The sequence below is a fragment of the Mauremys mutica genome, chromosome 13, assembly GCF_020497125.1.
Source record: "Mauremys mutica isolate MM-2020 ecotype Southern chromosome 13, ASM2049712v1, whole genome shotgun sequence".
Lineage (NCBI taxonomy): Eukaryota > Metazoa > Chordata > Testudines > Geoemydidae > Mauremys > Mauremys mutica.
Genome location: NC_059084.1, coordinates 22,168,319 through 22,186,285, shown reverse-complemented (window position 1 = coordinate 22,186,285; position 17,967 = coordinate 22,168,319). Strand labels below are relative to the sequence as shown.

General features: G+C 46.8%; 1 long non-coding RNA gene across 1 annotated transcript; it reads left to right on the top strand.

The window, feature by feature from the left end:
• Positions 1-371: 371 nt before the first annotated feature.
• LOC123348159 lies at positions 372-9,306 on the top strand. The gene is made up of 3 exons (XR_006573183.1): positions 372-850; positions 8,862-9,030; positions 9,204-9,306. It is a non-coding gene; the product is annotated as an uncharacterized LOC123348159 (long non-coding RNA).
• Positions 9,307-17,967: the final 8,661 nt, after the last annotated feature.

Sequence of the window (17,967 nt, the reverse complement as noted above, 5' to 3'; positions counted from 1 at the left end):
CCCCTTCCAGTGAGGATCAGATGTTTCTAAACAGTATTTTGAAGATCTAGCACTAAAGAAGTGCTGATGATGATTATATTGTTTGGGGGAGGGGACATTACTACAGTGTACTGTTGGTATTTTAATTAGCAGGCTCTTCATCTAATTTATTAGAGGCTGTTTTGTCATCAATCAGCACAGTGCCTGGCTTGTGGGGAATTCCCCCACTCTAAAAATGAAGCGGGTTTGCCGCCTGTCCCGCACATCCACAAAAATCCATTCGGATCTGAAAGTATGGTTCTGCTCTGAAAATGGAAAATTTTAATCTCCTTACATTGCAGATCTTCTCCTTTGTGTATCAGTGTCTGAGCTGCTTTCTTTAGTGACTAAAATCAAGTTTTTTTAAATGCCACTTTACTGCTGTCAACTCTTCAGATCCAGCTCAGCTGTGCAAGTGAGCTTGCAGCTGTTCCTTCTCAATATTGTTACTACTAAGTACCAGTTATCAGGCCAGACAGTCATTCTTGAATAAACCCAGTAAAGGCAGTAGCAAGGTTAGGACAGGTATCATTAGGAGCTTAATTGGATGTTTAGGTTGTATTGGTTTTACTGAGAGCTGATTTTGGTAGCAATCCATGAGAAGGAAAGAAGCCAGCTTGACTCTCAGATCTAAGGATGAGTTTACAGAACTGGCACTTACGAAAAAAAATCACTTGCAAGCTGAGCACATTTGACATGGAATCAGAGAAACAGCCACACCTTTGGCTTGTACAGTCCCTTTTCAGAGAGATGAATGCTGACTGCAGTTTGAGAGAGCCAACAGTAGATGGTAGCAGATCACAACTTCCAGAGCCAGTTTCTTATTGAAAAGGTATTTGGCCAATTTTTTAATCTCTACTTCTTCCTTCTCCCATTTGTTGAACTTTAGAAAAATTGACAGGTTCAAAACAGTTGAGTGATAAATAGAGAGAGGGGAAACTACAATTTCATGGGTGCAGGTGGTACTAAGGAGTGGGAAACCAGTAGAGAAGGTGGCCCAGATAGCTAGGTAATATCTTTGGCATCAGACAGGATAGAGGGAAAAGCCCATAAAACACAATTTGTTATCTAGGTGGACTCTCCCAACTACCTGGTCATTAAAATGGCAGCTGTCATAGGCTGTGTAGGGAAGAATATGCTACTGGAGGAATGAAACCTTCTAGTACTGTTCATTTATAGTTGTTGGCTTGTTTAACTTATTAAATACCCAGAATGCTAATTGCTTTTGAGTCCTATTTGAGGCAACCCAGCTGATCCCCACAGGACTCCCCTTATCTATAGCTATCCTCGGCAAAGCCCTGTAGTATCCTGTGTCTTTCTCCTGAGAATCTCAGTGGTTGCAAACCTTAACGGAGGTGTGGATCAGCCTGGACTCAGCAACAGCAGCTCCACCCAGTTGCATCTGCTGTGGTAAACCACAGAGTCGGTCAGCCCTAGGACACAGAATCAGGTCCAAAATTGGATGGGCAGGTAATCTAGAAGGCAAAGCATTGATGCAACATGCACTTTTCCCTTTGTTGCTAGGTAGGCAGGCTGCTGCGAGTTGGACTAATAGTTTGTATATAATCTCCACTGTCAAAGCTAGATAGAAAATATTTTGTATTAGTCCAGCCTAGAGATGACAGCATGAGTTGCTATGGCTAGGTCTATGTATGAACAGAAGGGGTGCAATCTTGTAGAGAAAAGGCATTACTGGCTACTGCTATGAATGGTGGTAGTGTACATGTACAGCCATGTACTACCCTGTACATGTTTCCATAGTGACTGGATTTTCAAGTGTTCAGTGTATTGGATGCTGAACTGTGCAGCTGAGCATCCCCAAACATAGGAGGGTAATTTTTGTAAACCCATTTTTCCAGTGCACAACCCTTGTCTCTTTAGCAGTAAGGTGCCCTGCCCTACAGTACAAACTTTTGTAGGACACTTCCCTAAAAGAAGTCAATAACCTGTATGAGGGCAAAAGACCACTTATACTTATTTGTACACATGCATGTCCAATCCTACACAGCCTCAAGTTCCTATTTCCCTGCAGTACTGCCCTCTCTTCAATCTATTTCATACAGAGGAGTTTAGTGTGTTAGCACAATAGAGGCTTCCAGTACAGTACATTAACTGAAGGATGCATGACTAAGCACTAAACTTGACACTAAAGTCCTTTCACTATTGTTCTTCAGTTGAGCTCTGAACCCTCCTACCCACAAGAACCTTTCTCCCAGGCCATTCTTCCTGCATTTGAAAATTCGTGGCTTGTGTGAGGAACTAGGCTAACAGCTCTGAAAAGCTAATTTGTACCCTCAGCAAGTTTAGTGGCAGCACAAGCTCCCGTTACTCCTTATCAGCAGCCCTCAATCCCAACCTAGAGAGTGTACCTGTGGGGGCTGAATGGGGAGTTCAGTCTCCATGCCCCATTTGCTGTGTAGCCTCTCCCCCTGGACTGCCAGCAAAGGGGTCAATTACTACCAGCTGTGGTTGTTTTGGAGCTGTGGATCCTTGACCACTGGGAGCTGTACTGAGCCCCACTGAACTCATTTCCATGTGGGTTAGGTCATCTAACAGCCAGCAAATGCCAATGTTTTTCAATCCCTACTGACTTGACTGGGTACCTGGAGGTGAAAAGTTATTAACACAAATACAAGTAGATCTTTAATGAGGTCAAATGTAAAACAAGGAGTTGCGAAGGTCTCTCAGATTTTCTCAGCTCTTTCAGGTAGTGTGAGACTTTTCCTGCACGCCTGGTGGCCAACAGGTTGATTCCACCAACTGGAATGGAGCAAGCTTCACAGAACCAGCTGGGATGGATAATGCTTAAGAATCAGATATTGCTCTCCTTCCCTTCCACAGGATGTAACAGGCTATCAGGAGTTTTTAAATCACCCAGAGAGTTAAGTAGCTAGGAGCCCTACTTATCTGGAACCTGCTGGATGGAGGAAGGATAGTTGGGGTTAGGGCATTGGCCTGGAGCTGAGGAGATCTAAGCTTAATTGCCACCTCTGCTGCAGACTATATGTGAGCTTGGCAAGTGTGACTTAGTCTCTGTGCCTCAGTCCCCTCCCCGCATCTGTAAAATGGGGGTAGTCCCTCCTCTCCCTCACCCTTTGTCTTGGTTATTTAGTTAGCAAGCTTACTGGGGCAGGGATCTTTGCACTGTGTGTTTGCAGATCTCGTGCCAAAGGGCTGGGATATAAGTGGAGGTCTCTAGATGTTGGTGTAATGCAAATAAGTAGGGGGTGTAGGAGGTGTGCATAGAGCCGCTGATGAAACTCTTATCTTCAAGGATAAAAAGAAAATGAGTAAAACTGTGCCAAGAAGTTGCTTAGTACTAAAAGAAAGGAATTAGAAATGTGGTGTCAGCATCTCCATCTCACACAGCCTAGAAGCTCTTTGGCATTTTAAGGACTGACTGTTAGCCAGGGAGCCAAACCCTGAGCCAGAGACAACAGATCTCTGACGTCATGAACTTGCCATAGATTAGGGTTAGTGTTTCTGCAAAGCATTGATCGCACTAACAGGCCTGAAATGTAAATACCAGCTCAGACAGTATAAAGTGGTGTTGCTGATAGCCACTGATAACCATCCAATTGGTCTGAACACCAAGAGGGGCTCTTCATTGCTCCCCTGGGAAGGTGCTGGTCGGGGAGGAGAACCCAGGGACGTATTTCAGAGCTAAATTACATGTGTGCAGAGCCGGAGAGCAGGCAGAGGATGAACTTGTCTTACTAGAAACTGTTTCAGTTTCTTGGAAATTGCAGCTATTGATCACTTAACCCTTTGCATGGCAGGAAGATTGCTAATGGGAAAGGGACTTTCTATGATCAGGTGCCAGAGAGGGGGGTTGATCAGAGTGGCTGCAAAGTCCTCTGGTTTTAGAGAGACTTCTGGGTTAGATGTGAGGGGGCTGGGAGGGGAAAGTGTCCTGTTCTGCTTGAGTGTAAGTCCTGGCAGAGCTGTTCATTTCCAGCTACGTGTAGGGTAAGAACAGCATCCCCAGTCCTGTAGATCTCCCTTTCCGGCTCTACAAAAAGCTCATTCTAGCACCTCTGTAGGCATACTTGGGGTGTGCTTCGCTTCAGCTGCCCTTGGGGGTGGTGTGCATAGGCCTTTTTGCTCTTAAGTTCTTAAAGAACTTAGCGCTGGTGGAAAGGCCGGGTTGCCAGCTCTGTAGAGTGAAGCTGCCGGGGATTCCCCAGAACAGGTTCAGTGTATGCAGTGCTAGTGCCAGCTTTGCATAGCACTCCGCACCTACAGCTTGGCTCCAAGCTGCAAGGACCACTTATACAGAGGGGAGGATTTGGGGGCAGTTCAGGAGGAGGAACAGCTGGAGGCCACTTCACCAGCCCCTAGGTGTAGTAGAATCACCGATCCAGTTGGGTCACGTTTCCCCGGCCCCAGTCCCCCATCTCTGCCCTAACACCTGGGATGCTGGGAGGTGAGATATAGAGCAACTACACCGGTTATATAAGAAGGTGGGCGTGACCAGCGTTCCCTCTAATTTTTCCCACCCATGTGCGGAAGGAATTTTGTTATGTGCACCAATATGGAGGTGATGTGCACCATATAGGTGCACATAACAAAATTCATGTGGTGGGGTGGGGCTGAGGGATTTGGAGTGTGGGAGGGGGCTCAGGGCTGGGGCAGAGGGTTGGGGTGTGTAGGGGGGTGAGGGCGCTGGCTGCAGGGTGCAGGCTCTGGGGTGCAGGCTGCCCTAGGGCTACAATGGGGAGAGAGGACTTTCCCCAGCTCTCTCTCCCCGCAGCAGCACCTGGGCTGGGGGGGAGGGGCGCCTCTCTCCAGCAGCTCCTGCGGGGCTGGGCCGGACTGGGGGAGGGGCACCTGTCCCTGTCATGGCAGCTCTGGTGGGGCTGGGCCGGGGGAGGGCCTTCTCTAGCTGGCAGCTCCGGAGGGGTTTGGCTGGGCCAGGGGACCTGTGCGGCCCTAAATAGCCTGCTGCATGGCCACGCGGCTGCACAGCTTACCTAGGCGTGACTGACAAGGCCAAAGATCAGCCTCCAGTTTGGGCTGCAGGGGAGAGAACTGACTGTGACTGGCTGAAGCTCACAGCAGGTGATTCTTTGAGTTTTGTCCCTGTGGGTGTTCCACTTCAGGTGTGCATGTGCCTCTTGAGCGTTTGATCAGAGATTTTCAGTTAGCGGTGCCTTTTTGGTCCACGTATGCACCCTATGCATCCTCGTGCTGGATCCTGAAGCTATATAAAGGTGCGCAGGCAAACCGTCCTCAGTTCCTTCTCAACTGCCTCGTCCTGAGACAGAGCCCTAGAGTGTCCATCTTGAGTGTGCCTCAGCTTTTCTAATATTTCTGTAGTCGTTATGATTGTTTTTATAGTTAATACTTATAGTTAGTCAGATAAGTAGTGGGATGACTGTTGTCCTTTTCTTTCCCCTTGGGGAGACTTATTGTTTTCCTGTCAGGGCATGCATGCTTGCCAGGTTTCAAACATTGCATCTTCTGCTGAGAGGCTATACCTGTGAGCGACGGCCACTCTAAGTGTGCCTGTTACTTGGGGGAATCCCACATCACCCAGAAGTGCGACTTCTGCCTGGCCCTCATGTCCAGGGCAAGGAGAAACAGATTAAATGCAGACTGCTAATGATGGAGCAGTCCCTTTGGCCAGCTTCTGAGTCAGGTGAGGAGACACGTTCCCCGCTTATACGTCTGTCTCCAGATAGATCCAGTGCCTCTCCTACCTTGGCGCTGGCTTCCCCTAAGAAAGGGAAGACTCTGGAGACTTCAGGGAAGGCTTCCAAAAAGAGGAACATGGACTCTCACCTTAAGGATCCAGCTCTGGAAAAGTCCAGGTCCCCACCGAGATCTGCAGACTCTGGAGCCGTGACCTCTCGACTCAGTGCTGTTGAGTTGAAGGACTCCTCCTCTGATACCAGCAGGTCTGCAAAGTTCCAGAACATGAAGGAGAAACATGGCTCTGATAGGGCCTTGGTACCTTCCACCAGCAAGGAAGGCAAGCACAGACCCGAGGGATCTGGGTCTGCTCTAAGGGGTCTGGGCCATCATTCCCTGGGAGGTGCCTTTCTTCTGTCTTGGAAGAGGGTCTGTTCTATGCATTTCCTCCAACATTGCTTATAGTAAGAGTGACAAACAAAATCAGACAGGACAGAGCCAGACTTATCCTTACAATGCTGACCTGGCCGAGACAAGCTTGGTACCTTTACCTGCTTCACCTGTGTCTCCAACCATTGTTCAAACTCCCAACCATTCCTCATCTCCTGTCACAGGATGCGATTTGGGATGAAGCACCTGACCTAGCAGTTCTCTGGGATGAAGAGATGATTCATGGCGTTAGAATCCTACTGTGCTATAGAAGTACAGCAGGTGTTAATAGTAGAGAAATGAACCCGCACTACTTACCTGCAGAATTGGAAGAGATTCACTGGTGGTATTCTCATTGCCTCCTGCCTGATTCAGTACCACTTTCAGTCATCCTGGATTGTCTGCTGGATATAAAGAAATCAGGGTTATCAGTTAGTTCAATTTAGGTCCATTTGGCCGCAGTACCAGCCTTTCATCCTTTGGTAGAAGGATTCTTCATATTTGCTCATCCAGTATTGTCTATGCTTATTAAGGGTTGGGGAATCTCTATCCACAGATTAAAAACCCTACCCCGACCTGAGGCCTCAGCCTTGTACCCAGTTACCTTATGAGACCTCCATTTGAATGAATGCCAACCTGTTCTCTATTTCATTTATCTATGAAGACAGCCTTTTCAGTAGCCATCACATTGGTCCATAGGGTTGTGGAGATTGGAGCCTTGGTGGCAGATGCCCCTTTTATGGTGTTCTTTAAGGACAAGGTCTCTTTACATCTAAAGTCTTATGTTCTATCAGAGTTCCACTTTAATCAATCCATTCACCTACCAGTGTTTTCCCCCAAAGCCACACAGTTCTCTACAGGAATCCTCTTTACATACCCTGGATGTTAGAAGGTCATTGGCCTTCTAACAAGCAAGTTAAGAAGTCACCTAGGCTCTTCATTTTCTTTGAGGATATATCCATGGGGTCCCTGATCTCTACTCAGAGACTTTCAAGATGGATATCTGGATGTATTATCATTTGTTATGATGCTGCAGATGTGGGTCCATCCCCCGAAAGGGTAATAGCACATTAATCCAGATCATAGGCAACATCTACGGCATTACTGAAGAACGTACCAGTATCTGAAATATGTAGGGCCACTACATGGGTTTCAATACATACATTTTTCAAAACATTATGCCCTGATCCATGTTGTCAGATCTGATGAGGCACTTGGTTCTGCAATACTATCTTCAATTCTGGACTCTGTTCCAAAGCTCCCTCCTCCATCTGAGAATACAGCCATAGGGACGCCACTTGAAGAAGAAGAAGAGGTTATTCACTTTGTGCAGTAATTGTAGTTCTTTGAGATGTGTGTCCCTATGGGTACTCCACTACCTGCACTCTTTACCCTCTGCTTCGGACTGTTCCTTCAGGGATGTTTGGGTGGAGAAGGAACTGAGGACGGTTCCCTCGCGCACCCAATATAGCATTGCTATACGGCACAAGGACGCATAGGGCACATGTGTGGGCTGAATGGGCACTGCTAACTGAAAATCTCTGATCAAGAGCTTGAGTGGCACATGTGCATCTGACCTGGGGCACCCATAGAGAGCATATCTCAAAGAATTGCAGTTACTGCACGAAGAGAGTAACCTCCTCTTCCCATCGCTGGGTTCTGTAATGTTTAAATACAAATGATGTAGCTGTTAACTGCAAGCTCTCCATGCCTTATGGAGAACTTAGAGCTGGCCTGGCATCTGGCACATGAGCTCTCTGCACCCGGGGTATTCACCAATATTGCCAACCCTGAGTTTTCAGAAGTGGTAAATCAGGCCCCACAAAATCATGAGATTGGCTTAAAATAATAATATTTGGGTTCTTTGCCTTCTGATTTCTGAGCCTTTAGGGTACAACCATGTCATATTTTCAAAGCTTTTCTCCATACCCATGAAGGCTAGAAGCTTATTTCCCCATAATCACAGGATCCCAGGAGCTGGACCTTTGAGAAACACAAATATTGTCAGATTCCTAAAATTATGAAAGTTAGTAGTGCTGGCCTTACCCCACCCCTTATAGCTTTTCCACCTCCTGGCTCCGTCCTACTCCTACCTAGCCTTTCCATAAAGCACAAATAGCTCTGGGTTACACATGGCAGAGATGCTGACACCACATTTTTAGTTTATTTCTAGTGCTAAGATACTGTTGACGCCATGTGATTCACTCCCTTGTTTTCCTCAACCTAATCAGTAAGATTTTCTCCCACTCTCCCTTCCTACCTCCCAGGTCCCACTTGTTTTATGACTTGGTTGTCAAAAGGGCTGTAGAGCAACGATGAATCTGGTCCATTATTTACAGAGCATGATGTCCTTGGCCTTTTCACAAAATCTACCTTTGCAGTTGGCACAGCTAGTCTGAGCAGTATGGGGATGTGTATGCTAGAAAGTCAATCAAGACCACTAGATAGCCCCAGGACAGTTTTCAGGCTCTTCTGACTTGGGTTGGATTCAGATTCCCATCCCAGAGGTATCCTGCCAACACACACTCTGGAAAATCAGGGGGTTGATTAGTTCTTATAGACAAGTGTGGTTTCCAGCAACAGGACTCTCACTACTTTCTGGGTAGGTCTATTTGCCATTAATTGTACTTGCAGTTCTCATTGACTGCCCTGGGTTAGATCTAGTTTATAACATGTGGCTATTTGCATTTTACACGCCACACAGATTACCATGGAGGCACTGCCAGTAGGGAGCAGCTATGGCTCTGTCACTGACCTTAGTTGTGCTTTTCAATTGACAGGCCCTTTGGAGAAGGCCTCTTGGGTGGGGCTTGCATCATGGCTTGTCAAGACAATTGGTGCTTTGGCGCACCCCCTGCTTGGAAAATGCTGCTGACCCTGTGCAGTGAGTCTTCATTTGGTGGAGTCTTCATCTGTTCTTACACTGAAGAGTAAAGAGCTGGGATAAAGGTAGGTTTGTACCCAGATTCTGTTCTCAGTTTTGAGTTGGGGCTGTTTCCCAATTGCCTTAATGTCAGTATTCCCAGTGCTTCTGTAACAAGTCTGGGGATGGTTGTCCATGCACACTTGAATTCTGAAGGCCAGCTGTAGAAGGTTATATTGTAATGCTTGTGTTTCAACAGGTTACCCAGACTGCTGGGAAAGACCCCAAGAGGTCAAAATTGGTGCTGGTAATACTACGGTTAGTGAGACCCTTCTCTGTAGCTCCTGCTCCCTGTTTTTCCTCCGCAGACATTCTCCCTCTGAGAGTCTTAGTACCTGTCCCGCTCCCACAGTTTGCTTTTAACTCTATTTAACAGAGGTTACAGTTTGCATGAAGAGTGCTATACAGAGGAAAGATGTATTGTACAGGCCAGGAGGAAGGCCAGTAGACTGAAATATATGGAAGACTACTACTCCGTTCTTGGTCATTTGAGTGAAGTTTCCATTAGGGCTTGGAATTCTTCCAGGAGACCTTGTACCTAAAGTGAGCCATAATTCCTGCCAAGGCAGGTGTTTCAAGCTGCACTAGAATCCCTGCCTCAGGTGCATTGTGAGTCACAGTGTCCTGGACAGGACAAAATTTGGCCATTCCCAGGCAAATACTGCTACTGGAGGTAGTTATATAGAAAACTCCAGGACAGTGTCCATAAAAACAACTATGGATGCCCCACTGGTCTGCCATCCCCAAGGCTGGTCCTGAACTGGCAGGCAGTGCTACAGCCTGAGAGAGCTGTGCAGTATTGATTCCTATGGAGCATGCCTTGCTTCTTGCCGTTTCATAAATACACAGCCATGTGGAAGCTTTGATGACATGGGGTCCTTCTTCCACCTCCCAAGAGTTTTATTGTAGAGGCTGGGACCCAGTTAAGAATTCTGAGTTCTCACCCTGGGTCTGTTACTTAGTGGGCCATTCATTTCCCTTCTGTACCTTATGTTACCCAGCTGTAAAAATGGGTGCAATATTTATCTCCTAAGGGACTCGGGGACTTTAATGTTTGTAAAGTACTTTGAGATCTGTGGATAAGATGCCTTATGGAAGAGCAGAGGTTTTTTGACAAGTTGGCCCGAATTAACAGTGGTTCTAGTTAGAGCTGGTTGAAATCGTTCATGTGAAGATTTTTCCTGCTGAAAATGGGGTTTTGTTGAAAATTAAATTTTGTGGGAACGCGTCATTGGATGAAATGATTTGATTTTGACAGAAAAAGCTGAATGAATGGTTTTGCTTTGAGTTGCACTTCTTGTTTGTTTTTAAAACTTTTTTGTTGTTTGTTTCATTTTTAAAAAATTTTTTGTGGAGAGGTTGAATTTGGGTTTACTCCCCCCCCTTTTCCCATTATAGAAAGGGAGGGAAAGAAAAAAAACCCCACTCCTTTGTGCACCTCCACCCTCACTTTGTTCAAGTGATAGAAAAATGGGTGCAAAGACTTTTTTTTCAATTGGAAAAGTATGGAAGGCGTTACAATGAGAGACAGTGAGGTTTCTCTACTGCTCACCTATTTCTACCCCTTCCTCCTCCCCCACCTTTTTCCCCCACTGGAAAAAAAGTGATAGAAACAGGGAGAACAAAGACCATTTTAATTAGGCACAAAATAAAAACTTCCTGCTTAAGACCTACCCATTTTGAATGAAAAGCTTTCATGAGCCAGCTCTAGTTCTCGTGACTGAAGGCATTGTATAAGGCATTCAGATTGCTGAGATTGCAAGCCGTTGTACTATTACAACGAAGCAATACGAGCAGATCCATGTATGACCTGTTGAATTGCTCTGCTGATTATCTACAGAAAATCAGGGTCCTAGCCAGGCATCTAATCGCCTCTTCTGATCAAGGCCCACAGGCTGCAGCTCTGCAGGTTCTCGCTGCAGCCCCACATAACCAACTCTCCACAGCCACCCTCTCCACAGGGCTACAGCCCTACTGGCTATGGCCCTTCCGGCTTCAGCTCTCCACAGCAACATTCTTCACACCCACACATGGCGCAACAGCCCTCCAGCTATTTTGAAGGAAATGAGATTCTAGGCTATGGGAATTTCTCAATCATTGATTCTGCATTAGTTTGGCTGGATTGGTCCAAATTTGTCCTGTGAAGGGGCCGAGGCAGGAGGTGCTGAGAAACTCATTATTAACCAGCTGCTATAAAACCTTGATGTTTATTATCCCCTGGTGTACATCTTTATCGCGATGCATTCCCTACATTCCTAAAGGAGGAATACTGCTATACTATGTCAAACAGAACTAATGAAAGTGGCCAGGGTATCTGGATTAGCAGTAACGGCTGTAGGAGTTTTTGTTAAAGGGCCAGCTTGTTCGTGAAGCTCAGTCCTTTGTCTATGAGAGGAAGGGTGGTCCAGGGGCTAGCACACCAGGGACTTGGTGGACCTAGGTTCAAAGCCTTCCACCACCTCCACAGCCTGTGTGAACTTGGGCAAGTCACTGAGCCTCTCTGTACTCAGTTCCTGTTTTGAATAGGGGGTTAACAGCACCTCTCTACTTCATTAGGGACATTGTGATACTATGGTAGGGTGACCAGATAGCAAGTGTGAAAAATCAGGACAGGTTGGGGGGGCGGGGGTAATAAGCACCTATATAAGACAAAGACCCAAATATTGGGACTGTCCCTATAAAAGCGGGACATCTGGTCACCCTATACTATGGTGATGGGGCCACAGAAGTACCTAAGATAGATAATTTGCCTCCCTTTGTGTGATCCAGTATTACTGGGTGCTAAGCCGCTTCCCTGGAATCACTGGCTCTCACCACTTTTTGTGCTGGCTCCGATCCCCTTAGACTTGGGGAGTTAAACCCAGGAACTCTGGGCAAAAGTGAAAGCTACAGAGAGTCTGGGATGCTGACAGCAGAGACAGCCAGGCTCGGAGGCACTCAAGTAACAAATTGAACAAATTGAATATCTTAAGACGACTCTGGTTTATTGTCCAGATCAGGTCAGCAGAAAAAATATTGGGAGGCTGAACAAAGAGACAGGCTTCTTTAGTAGATAAATGGACTGATCATTTCATATTGAGGAACAATCTCTAAAACATAGTTTACTGCGCAGTTGAGGGCTGAGGCATTTGCTGATGCCAAGAGCTCCTCCTCTGACCCTAGGCACAAGTGGAATTAACTGGCGCAGTGTTTTCTGATGGTTAAACTCCCCGAAGAAGACACTCCATTTGTTACCAAGGCTCTGATGAAGTAAAGTGTGGTTCATATGTACAAGGCCGGCCTTCAACTCATCTCAGAATGAATGGAGAGGTAAAATTGAATTTTACACTCCTGCTGCTATGATTAATGTTCGGGACTCCAGGTGCACCAGCCGACCACTAGGGGGCATTGAAGGTTCACTTTGCGCACCTCTGTAGAGACAAGAGCCCTGCCTTAGCCCATTTATGTACAAATAAAGGGGAGTCTGCATAAATGAATAGCTGGTGTACGAATAAACCTGTTGGAGCAATAAATTCTCTGCACACCCATCTCACCAAAGCCCTTTGATAGGGGGCTGCCCCTGACAAAGGAATAAACTTGTTCGGGGAATAAAAGGGCACATCTACATTAAATCAGAGAGCATAATGCCATGCCAAAGATACAGGGCTGCAAGGTGCAGGCTCTGTAACAGGCATGCCGCCCCGACCAAGAAACATTAAACCCAGTGAAGCCGTTCAAAGGAAACGCCAAGTGTTTCCTGTGGATGTGCTCCACGGGATGGAAATCTCCCTCTCCAAGCCGGCGTAGCTGGCAGCCCCCTCACCCCGGTGCCATAGTGAACGGAGAACTCTCTGCACAGGCCTGTTTGAGAGTTAGCACTCAGCGCTTGTCTAGTCCCAGAGGATCTCTGTCAGGGAGGTCTGGTTCTAGGGACGCTTTAGAGAAGGTTAAAAGAGGGCACAGAGAGCTGTAAATGACTTGGCAAAGGTCTCATAGGGCTGAAGTGGCAGGAATATGAAAAAAAAAGAGTCCAGATTGGCCCATCTGGGATGTACACATGGGATCCAGGCAGCTATCCCTCTTTTTACATGGAAGGGAGATAACCCCTCTGTAGCACTATCCCCTGCTACTCCTGGGCAGCTCTGTGGGACCCTGGCATTATTCCAGGGACAGCTGCTCTGTGAATCTTATTCCTCTCCCCCAGCTCGAGTGGGGAATTGAAGTTTTTAGGCAAGCCCCTCATTGGCAGAGATCTCACCCCTCGCCTCCCACAGGTCTTGTGTGGAATCTGCCGTTTTGCGTCAGAACCTCTTGCTCATTCTGCAGTGGAAAACACTATCCCCTAATTGTCCCTTCTCTGCCCCATTCCTCCAGCCTGCCTGGTGAAGACTCAGCTTGATGACCTGCAGAGTTCATCTCCTGAAGCTCTCCTTCAGGTTTTCCCATGGGAAGATGAGATGATCTGGTCCCAGTCACAAGAAAGGGCTCCACATACCCTCCTCCATTAAACGACTATCTGTTGAACTAGTTTTCAATAGCATAAACCAATTGCTATATGCCGAAACAGGATAAGGTTAGTGCAAATGGGTACTCTCATATAGGAGTAAACTCTCAGGGCACCAATCAGTGAAATGCAATAAAGTTGACCTAAAGTAACTGATCTTCTCTGTGCCCCAAGACACATGGTATTTCAAAGCAGTATCTAAGGCCTGCCTTACCTAAAGGAACAGGCCTGTTAAAAGAAATAGGCTGTGCTTTGTCAGTTCAACGGGATTTTCCTACAGTGCTGTGTATCAAGTCTCTGCCCACAAATACAGGGACTGATCCAGGAAATGTTTGCTAGTGATTGTAATGCTTGCTACTACCGCTAGCATGCTAGATAGGTAATCCATCCTGTAGGCAGTGATGGGCCACCTGCGGCCCACAGGTTGCACGTGGCCCGTCAGGATAATCTGCTGGTGAGCCACGAGACAGTGTTTACATTGACCGTCCACAGGCCCAGCCGCCCGCAGCTCCCAGGCTGCGGTTAGCCGCTTCCAGCCAATGGGAGCTGTGGGAAGCAGCGGCCAGCACGTCCCTGCAGCCAGCACCACTTCCCGCAGCTCCCATTGCTGGGAATGATGAACTGCGGCCACTGGCAGCTGCTGGGCCTGCAAACGGTCAATGTAAACACTGTCTCGCGGCCTGCCAGCGGATTACCCTGACAGGCCGCAGGTTGTCCACCACTGCTTTGGATCAAGTTTTTTTTACAGGCTTCAGGAGTCCCTTAACCTGTGCGCATGCAAATAGGAACTCACATGGATAGAGGTGCATTTAATGTGGGGGTTGTTTTTCCTAATAACAAAACTCTTCTACGTGAAGGATGTGTGAGACTCTTTCTGCAGTTACCAAATGGTGGGAGGAGAGTCTGCAATTAAAGATCCCAAAATTCTGGGAAGCAGGAGCATTTGTGGGTGGTGGCATTTGTGCCCTGGAATATTTCTCAGTCAGATATATTTCATGAGAAATATTGATTTGATTCTCCAGGGGCCAGCACCTTATTAGTTTTAGAACCAACTATTTAAAATTGATGATTTAGCGTGATAGGTAATGTAGCATGATAGGGAAAAGTTCTGCCATGCTCCAACTATCTCAGGACAATATACAGTGTGATTTAAACAGATTGGGGCTTGGAAAGTCTTGTGGTAAGATCTGTGCTTTGAGAGCTTCCCAGTAGATCTTTCATAGCTGGATTAAGCTTAGATTAGTTTAAAGTAGAGAGAGGAGCTTGGGAACAATTCGCCGGGAGGTTCAACATTTTTCATGGAACATGAAGTGCACTTTATTTTGCCCAATGATGTGTTCCTCAGCCCAGTGTCGCAGGAGAAAGGTGAATGTAAGAATTCCCCTCTTGGCTAGGAAGGTGATTCCCCCACTGTTCATCTTTGATTAATTAGGTAGATGGTGTTTAATCCTATTCAGTATGTGCAATTGGCAACCTCTGCCAGTACTAGACAGATCAATGTGTCAGATGACATTAGTGGATTTTTTTTTTAAAGTGTGCGGTTTTAGTGCTAGTGTAAGTGACAGTACTGGTGAATCAAGTCATTTTGTGGTACAACACTAGCAATGGCAGTGCTAGCTTCTCCCATGCCCCACCGGCAATGTGGCTCAGAGTGAACCTATTAATTCTAGGTAATGAGGGACCCAGGAACATCTGAATCATGCTGTTTTTCTCACAATAGAGCCTATAACAGGGCAAATCCTGTCCATGATAATCTCCTGTCCCCCGCAGAGATAGTTCTTCACTGATAGTGTTACATAAACCCCAGCCCTTTTGCATTTGCTCTTTAGGAGTGAGCAGGTGCCAGCAGTTGGGTGACTTTTGGACTCTGCTGTAAGTGGGTAGTTCATGGTATTATGGCGAGGCCGTAGCCTAACAAGGCAGAAGAGTTCAGCACCCCCTGTTTACTCCCAGTGTCAATGAGGCAGTGTTTGTGTGGGTGCTGAGAGCAAAAGCCGTGGCCTTTGTAAACACTGCCATATTTTGAGGGACGGGTCCTGAACAGTGACTCTTACGCTAACTGCGGCATTGTGAGCCATTGCTGTAGAGTCTAAAGGGGCTGCTGGAGCATGTGGATGGTGGGGGGAAGTCTGAATGTGTGGCAGAGAGATCTAAGGGAAGAATGTGAAGAATGGAGTCCTCCAGAGTAGGGTTCTGTGGTGGCAGAAGGCTTTGCACCCCAGCACGGAGAACTGAGGGTTAGGGTTATGTGGGGGAATGGCTGGATGAATTTCTAACAAAGGTTGCAGCCTAGCAGTCCCCCATTTCAAGCATGAGGGAGTGGGGTAGGGGAGAAAGCAGGAGTCCAGATGACAAAGAATAAACAGCTGAAGGATAACAATGAGTCAGGCGAAAAAAGGAAATTGTTTTTCTGACAATCTGCTATTGTGTGTGAGTGGGGGAAAATCCCTGTAAGAACGAGGCACCTGGGAGAAAGGGGATAAGTTAACATTAAATGGACATCCAGTGACAGGGGAGGAAATGGTGGGACAGCTGGAAACGCAGTAGGAGCCCAGAGAAAATCGATACGAGATAAGCGTTCCAGGGGTAGCGCTGTTCATCAGGTGACAAAGTTAAAGGCAGCCAGACACTAAAAGTGAGAAAATATCACTGACCCCCGCAGTATTGATCAAAGAGCTGAGACGCTCAAGGCCAAACTCACTAATAAAGTGAGACGTATCAGCAAGGAGCCCATCAGAGCAGATGAGTTGGCTTCCGAAGGTCATAAAAATAAAATAAAAAAATAAAACCATAGAAAAAGCTTAGCTTGTGAAAGTTCTTGTTAACCACTTTGTTCGTCTTGTTAAATGCAAAGGGAAGAAACAGCCTGGTGGAGAGGCTCAGTCAGCGGGTTTAAACCCCCCCCTCCCAAATTTTGATATATTAATAAAACTCTCTGCAAATTGGGTGGATCTAATGTTTGTGAAAAAGAGGAGCTAATAGCAATGTCTAGAGTCTGGCACTGTGCCGGCTTCTCCTGCAAAGCACCTGTCTGAGCAGATCTAAGCCATTTTGTCCAATTTTGTTTATGGAGCCTTTCAGATTGAAGTCTCCCCCACCCTAATTACTCTGGCCCATTTAAAACCGGTGTTGGCCAAACACACCCAAGTTGTGGCGTGGACGTTGGGGCTTTCATATAGAAATAGTTAGGCTGGTGTCCCATACACAGCTGGGGACTTACCCACAGACAGGAGCCCTATAGTTGTCATGGGAACTCTGGGTAGACTAATGGTCAGAGTTCACTTGTACCAGCTCAGTGAGGATAACTTTTGACAAGTGTCCTGGGACAGAGCCATTCTGTGTTGTCTAATGGGACTAGTCTGGGGACTTCCCGTCTTGCGCTTAGAGTTCTTTTCCTGAAGGCCATACCCTTGGATTTTAGGTGAGTCACTGCACCTCTGTCTCACTTTCCCAACCCGAGGAACAGGGAGAGTGAAGCACCTTTGTGAGTGCCTGCAACTCCTTTTGGGAGTTCCATTTTTGCCCCCTCTAAGAATGGGAGCATGACCCACACAGGACTAGCTTTGGAGAGCATCAGGAGATAATTGCCTTAAAGGTTGGGGATCAATGGGCTTTGAATCAGGCCCTTGATTAGTGGGCTTGTCATTCAATTACAAGCTGTCATGTAAGTAGTTGGGCATATGCCAGTATTTTTAGTTTCCTAAGAGTAACTAATCTTATGGTGATTGAAAGATTTATTTATATTTCTCAAACCATTTCTTCTTACAGTCCTTAAGACCATCCAACTGCATGTGTGTAATGACAGGTCTGCCATAGAAAATGGGTGCAACTTCCAAATGGGGCCAATGAATCAGCTAATTTAGGTACAAATCTCTTGCAAGTGTCCTTGGATGACTGGATCTAGAGTCATAGCGTTTAAGGCCAGAAAGGACCATAAGATCATACGGGTTCTTGTGGATCACAGCCACAAGTGCAACAACCAGAATTAGATCCAAGACAAAACCGTTATGTGCCACAGGTAGAAAACAGGAAGGACCGAGGTGCACCAGGGCTTGAGCTCCCTGCAACGGCGGGGAATTGATTTAGTGAACTCTGCTCAGGTGATTCTAGCAAGTGACCCGATTCCTTCCTTCCATTATCTTTTTAATAGGGCTGCCTTTGAAGAGACTAATTAAGCCGTGATTAGGAATAACTACAGAAGCTGCAGCACAGGAAGGGATGGTTGGGACAGAAATGGCTAAGCCACCTTAGCATCCTCGGGTTTCTAGGGGGACCAGAATAGCCCCCTGTATAAGTTATTTATGACCATGTCCTGATGGCTGCAGATTGCATGCTGGGCTGTCTAGAGCAGCCCAGACTATCCATAGCATCATATGAAATGACTCCTGTTCGACATGTCCCCTACCATCCCCTGTACTGGAGCTCGCCAGGGAGCCCCCATAGGATACTTTTGGCAGCCGTGTGCTGGGAGAATGCTCCT